Here is a 7,361-nt window from a genome sequence, read left to right on the forward strand (position 1 = left end):
CCTCTTACAAGAATAAAGTTCAGGTGGCTGGGCAAGAGGTGGTGGTTTTGAAAGAGATTCCTCCAAAGATGTTGAGTTGGGAAGAAACCAAGAGTGAAACTGAAAATTATACAGGATATACGTGAGATAGGAGGTCTTAAAATGCCTAATTTAAGATTGTATTATGAAGCAGCAGCTTTATCACAAATTAGTGATTGGTTTAACTTAACTGAAGAAAGAATGTTAAACATAGAAGGTTATGATTTGTTATATGGATGGAATGCTTATTTGTTATATGAAAAAAAAGTGGATAAAGTGTTTAAGGGTCATACACTCAGAAATGCATTGTTGAGGGTTTGGAAAAAGTACCAATATAAGTTGAACTATAAGATACCTATATGGGCAAATCCCAGACATGCAATAGAAAATATAAGTATAGAGCAAAAAATAGAGGTGATTACTTATAAATAGCTTCTTCTTTTGGAAAGGGGTAAGTTGCAACTGAAATCCCTAGATAAATTAAAAGAAGAAGGGATAATTTATACTTGGTTTCAGTATGGTCAGCTTCAAGCTAGATGGAGGGAGGATCAAAAAGTTGGTGTTATGCAAAATGAGGAAAATCTGGTGAAACAGATTAGAGATCAAAGTCAGATGCATATTAAAAGGTTGTATAATGCATTATTGGAAATAGATTCAGAAACGGAATTGGTTAAGGATTGTATGATAAAATGGGCACAAAACTTTCAGGAACCAGTGATGATGGAAACATGGGAAAAGATTTGGGTCAGAAATGTTAAATTTACACAAGCACAAAATTTGAGAGAGAATTTTTATAAAATGTTTTATAGATGGCACTTAGATCCTAAAAAATTATCATGTATGTACTCAAAATTTGCAAGCAAAATGTTGGAGATGTGAATGTAATGATGCAACCTATTATCATATATGGTGGACCTGTAAGAAAATCAAGGCACTTTGGATAAAAATTTGGTGGGTGATGCAGAACATTTTGAAAAGAAGGTTGAAATTTATTCCTCAATTGTTTCTATTGGGTATAACTACGGACTGTACAGTATTAGAGACTAAATTGATTTTGAACTTAATATCAGCAGCTAGGCTGTTGGTAGCTCAATATTGGAAGAAGGACTCTTTGCCTACTATTGAAGAGTGGATATTGAAAGTAACAAACCTAGCAGAAATGGCGAAAATCTTAGCGTACTTGAAGGACCACACGCAAGAAAGATACGTATCGGAATGGAGAAGATGGATTGATTATATTCAAAATAAGTATCAGACAAGAAAATATCAAATAGCTTATGAATGAATGTTAGTATTAGAAGTATTAGGTTATCTATAGTGGAGTTAAGGTTTCAGGGGGGGAGTTAGTACTTTGAGGATAAGTAGATTAATCTATTTTATGACTGATTAAGTGAAATACCTTGTATTTTGCTCTGGGAAGTCTGGGGGGAAGGGTGGGATGAGGGGGGAAAGGGTGGGGGGAACATGGGGGGAAACATTTTTTTGTATTTTTTTTTTGTAAAACTTTTCAATAAAAAAAAAAAAAAAGACGCGTCCAGATGGAACAAAGGTGGAGAACCGGCCTCTCCAACCCCAACCAGCCCCATCCCTGTATAAACACCTGGGTGGGGGTGGCGGGGAGCGGGGCATTGGGAAAGCTCCCCCTGCCATGCTGACCCCACTATCTGGCGGCCCCAACTCCTCAGGCCGCCAGAAGGTCGCACACAGTGTTGGTGGTATCGGCACGGTCTGGGGACGAAGAGGAAGCCACGGGATCTCAAAACGTGGCCCAGCGGGAGTCCAGCGAGTCCAGCGACATCCGCAGCGGCGGCTGCAGCAGCTTCGGCGGCAGCCTCGGAGGCGTCCCACCAGCACAACGAAGTCCTGGGGCAGCCCCATTCAACCACCCTCCAAAGGCCACAGCTTCCTCGGCGCATCCCGGTCCTCCTCACCGGTGTCTTCCCGGCTGCGCCAGCCACGCCGGCCGCACCCTTGCCGCCTATCAGCTGGCCCCCGCCAGCTCCTACCGCATCTCCCTCCGACGATGGCATACACTCCCAGGCAGCCCCATCAAGTCCTTGGGAGCTCCGGCACCCAAATCAGGGCCCCAGAATCAACAACGGGATCCTGAACCCCTCCAGGGAAGCCAGAAGCCTCCCCTCAGGGTAAGCTCAACGGCGTTTTGTGGCCATCTTCAGGCATGTGCAGAAGAGATGCCCCACGGCTTTGAAGCCCCACAGCAAGAGTTTAAACAGTTTTTTCCCCTCTAGTCGATCAGCTGGGACTCAGGAGGCAGCAATAGATTGGGGGTGGGGCCAAATAAAAGGTAAGAATAACGCGGGGGGGCCAGAACCAGTTCAGTGACGTCATATCGTCACCGCTACCGGCTCGGCCGAACCGGGCCGAACCGGGAGGAACCCACGACTGGAAGGCAGGCAAGAAACAAATTCAAGCACAGTGTTCCGAGGCTAGCCTGTTTGAGCTGTAAGAAAAACCCTTTTTATACCCTAAAAAGTATTTTGATTTTTCTATGTGACCGTTTAAAGTCTTTTGAAATTCTTTTGATTTGGCGTGTGAATCCTTTGATTTGTGTGTGTGATTGTTTTATGGTGTTTAAATCCTGCTTTTTTTGTGATTGGGTTCTTCTGTCCTGGATCTGGCAAATAAGTAATTGTTTTATAGTCCAATCTCTGTTTTTCCTAGCCCTTTCCAACTTAGGTGTCTCCCTCTGGCTAGTTCACCTTGCCCCTTCTGATGTCCCTTGCAATGCATCGCCGCTTCTGTCTTTGGTATCTTGACAGCGGCTATGAGCCTCTTGATTAGAAAGGGATGTTTATTTTCTTTTCCTGAGACTGTTGTGTCTTTTTCTATAACTTCGCCAAAATCTTTTAATACTTTTTCTCTCTTACTGTGAACAACTGTACTTTTAGTTTCCAACCCAGCAGGAAATACTCCTTGTAAATGTTGAATCTTTTCCATCAAAGCCTGGAGTTTAGTTTTATATTCAGCTTCATTCTTGTCCTTGCTTTCTTCTAAATCCAATTTTACTTTTAAAAGAGAAGTATAATTTTCTTGGAGTTCTTGGTAATTATGATTAAAATTTATTTCAGCAAGTGAAAAGGAGTTTTTTTGTGTATAAATCTCTTCTTTTTGTTTGATGTCTTGTTGTACAAGTTTTTCATTTTCAGCTATTAATTTGTCTAAGAACTTCTATCTCTTCCTTGAGGTTATTTACCAGAAGCATCATTTCTTCGGAGATAGTAATTACTGTAGGTAAATCTTTTAGTCTTTCTATTTCTAATGTAAGTTGATTCTGATTTTTTTATTTTTTAAGCTGTTTCGAATTGCATAGCTTCTAATTTTTTTTTTGTTCATTTCATTTTGCAAATCATATAATTGCTGTTCAGCTTGCATAGTCATATTATCTTTAAGATTTTCAATATTTATTTTGTGTCCTATTTGTAAATCATCTTTCACTTTTGATAATTCTTCTTCATGACTGAATAAAGGCTGAGTCCTCAATCTCTCTAGTTCTGCTTCCACAGATCTGAGTCATCCATGCAGGGCTAAAAGACATGAGAACGAGGTCCCCTCCCCCTTTCTGGGTGAGGAAAGGCATTGCAGGATTAGAAAAAAAAGAAAAAAGGGGGGATAGATAGCTTACAGGCAAAGTTTGAAAGAACACAACCCATCAGTATTGTAGTTAAGTGAATTTAAAACGTTTCCTCATAAATTTGAGCTTATCTTAAAAGCACATAGAAGGAAAAGTTGAACTCTGTTCTTCATCCCGTCTAGATGGCCAGACCAAACTGGGTGAGTCATTTTCCTTCCTCTTGGCGCCTTCAACTCTTTTCTAATAATTTAAAATTCATATCTCTAGAGATCAGGCATTTAACAATTGCAGTTACCTTGAAGGTACACAACGACTTAGACATACACACTAGGCATTATAGATGCACATCAACAAAATAATTTTTAACAGAAATCACATCAAATTAATCAATTCAAATTATCTGAGTCTTCCCATTTAGACAGGCTTTACCTTTTTATTACCTGCTAAACCCCGGGTGGGAAGAACAATAAACAATTTTCTTCTCTATTCTTTCAGAGTTCTCTGGCTCTTTTAAGAATGGTAAATTATCAGAATCTTTATAACGCTGCAGTATTTCTTTTCTCCCACTCTGGGGTCCTCCTACCGCACATAACAGCATAAACTAACCATATCTTCTTTGGTCAGCCCCAACATCTGAATCATCTTACTGTATGGTGGGGCTTCCCAACTTCTAAATATTTTTCCTTTAAGGACTAGTCGGGTCTTTTTACAGTTTGGGATTCTTTCTAATTGTTTTAGTGAACTTCTCACTTTTTACTCAAGTTACATCCATTGTTCTATCTCCTCAAGCCCTGGATTGTCTCTGCCCTGGGGATGTTCTGTCTAGTTCTTTCTAGCTTGGATCTCCCAGCCGACGCTGGCCTATTTTTAAAGATCCAAACTCTTCTCCATCTATTTTAGATCTCCCAGCAGGCACTGGCCTATTTTTAAAGATCCAAAATGTATAGAGACTTTTGTTTACACATCATTTGCACCTGGCCAGGGCTCTCATGAGCAAGTTTGAACTCCACTTTTTCTTTTAAGGACCTTTATTTATCCAAATTGGTTTTCCTGTGTCATCCCTCAGCAAAGTCCATTTCCTACATCTGTTTTCCTCTCTCTTCTTCAGGCTGGCCAGGACAGGCATCGGCCTCTCGTCCCATGCCTCAAACAAGTTTCCTGAAGAGGGTATCTACCACCCTTCTGGCTGCAACTTCCCATGTTTCTCCTTTCGATGTGGGGTTTTACACTTTGGTTCAGCCGGGCTACACAACATCAGCTCTCCCACTGATTTTCAGACCCCTCTTATAACGGAAATCTGGGAGGACCTGGTGCCCCCAACACAGACTACGGACACCTCCTACACTTCACAGCTTCACAATTTCCTAAAAATCCTGGGGTTTGCTTTTGGGATTTTCACAGGACTTCTTTAAGTCACCTGGATTGGCCTTGGAGTCTTCATAATCCCCACTAAAACCTTTCTTAAAATTCTTCAACATACATTGAAGAGGTGTTCAGGGAACACTCCCTTTTCCACCCATTTTCTAAGACACTGCCACTGACCTACGGTGCCGGATGTTCCAACGGTCACCAATAGGAACTGCAATGGCTTAACCACCCACACAATTCTAGAGTCTCATTAGGACACACCGGTTCCGTTAGGAAGGGACATTTCCTGGACCCAGGGAGGTGATCAGGCTCCCTCTTCCACTCTCAAGGAGTGGGCCTACAATTCCCACAATACTTGCCTGCAGGTGTCTTCTTTTCTCTCAGCCGGCGTTATTTGTTAGCTTGTCTTGATTTCGTCTAGTTCTTGGATCGGTGGAAGCCATCAAGTGTCCAGAGGGGCCATCTGCTTCCTTCCAGAGAAAAACTCTCAGTGGCGCCATAAGGTTGGGCAAGATGGTCTCACCTGGGCACTGACTGGTCCGTTCCGTCCCTTAGCAAAATCTCGCTTCATCTCCTGGCTGGCTCTCCAAAAATGTTTCAGAAAAATAAAAGAGATGAATTTTGAAATCAAGAGAAACTTTATTTTTGGCCAAAAAGGTTCAGACAGATTAATTAATCTGTTAGGTTCTGAACAAAGACTTTGTTTAAGACATGCGTTCTTATAGTTTTCTAAAGTAACAAAACAGGAAGTATGTGAAATCTGCCTCTTTAGCTAGGCCCCCTCCCCTTATTGCTCAGGCAGGAAAGCTGATTCATGCTGCTCTATGTGGTTTAGTTCTGCAAGAGAATTTAGCTAACTTTGCGGTTTGACTTTTTGAACCCAGCAACTGCCTCTTACAATAATAAGTCAAGGGGCCCTTCAGAGATCATTCAGGCCAACCCCGTATCATTTCACTCTTATATCCAAATTTCACTTTACGTCCTACTTTATGCTAGTCTACATTATGGAAAATTACAACTTATTATATTGTATTTATTACCTTATTGGGTCAAACTTTGCTAACTCTTTATAATTCTATTCTGATAATAACTTGAAACCATCCCCACAAGACTTTTATTAAAGAATTACTCATTAGAAAAGCTATTGTACCCCCGACCCTCTTTTCAACAATTATTATCAGCAAACACCTTCCTCCCTCTTCAGTGTTGCAAAAATCCTGCCCCTCCTTCCATCTTTTTTTCCATCCTCAAATATAGAAATCGCGATTTTCCTTTCTTTTTTTCTTCCCTCATTTTCAACCCAAAATCCAGACGGTGCAAAGGGTTTCCCAGCTCTAAAGGCACATATTGCTCAGCCACGTGGGTTTTGCAAAGCCGCTTGGCTTTTCCCTCCCGGAGCCATTTTAATCCCTCGGCGCCCCGGGCTGGCTTCCTTCCTCCTGCCCGCTCCCCCACACCGTAGCCCATGGCCTGCCTGCCTCTCTCCCCACGGCCAGTATATGGGGTCCGCTGGCGTTGCTTGGCCTCGCACGCAGGTTGCCTTTTCCTTCCTGCCTGGTTCCTGCCTTCCTCCAGCCCGTAAAGATGGACCCGCGGTGCCTCTAACAAAAGACCCCGCCAGGCACCCAGCTTTTGCCGCTGCTGCCGCCATTCCTCTTCCAGCTCCTGCTCGCCGGGGTTTGCACATCTGCCAGGGAAGTGGGGTGCTTGGCTCATCTGCGTCCCGGGAATCCCCTTTTGTCTCCGACCGCAACGCCCCCACCCTCGCCCCCATGCCTTGCTGAGACACTGCGAAGCCCACCCGGGTGGGCGGGTGGGGGAAAGACCCCCTTCCACACCATGGGTGCTCCCACCTTCCCCCCCGATGCAGGAGAGGGGCTGGCCTGTAGCTAGGACCCTTCTTGGGGTGAGGATTGGATCACTTTCCCTGCCGGGGAAACAAAAGTTAAGAGCACCCCAAGATCTGTCTCTCAAAGCACCTTTGGGCCTCCCTTTGCTCCTTCTTTATCCCCCCCCACACCTTGCAGTTCCTGAACCCCTAAACTTTACTTCCACTAATGTGGATAAAAGAAAGGAATCATACAGAGTCAGATATATGGGCTCTGGAGGACCCTCTCTATTCACATTATTATAAGATAGAAAAGTGCTTGTTGGAAATTACATTAACAAACAGTTAAACCTCATTAAGTGGTAATATATCTTCTGATGAGACCTAGATGTCATGAAAGGACAGCCATATGGAAAACATCTGAGTGACTTCACTGTGAATGACACAAAGACCTATATGTTACAAAGAGTTACTTAATCCAATAAACTTACCCAAGGACAGCAGTAACTCTCCCATTAACAACTACAAGCACTTAAGAAAAGTTGTGTGGCTAAG

The sequence above is a fragment of the Pituophis catenifer genome, unplaced genomic scaffold (genome assembly GCF_029215685.1).
Source record: "Pituophis catenifer annectens isolate HBS135680 unplaced genomic scaffold, rPitCat1.0.hap2 SCAF_5, whole genome shotgun sequence".
Classification (NCBI taxonomy): Eukaryota; Metazoa; Chordata; class Lepidosauria; order Squamata; family Colubridae; genus Pituophis; species Pituophis catenifer.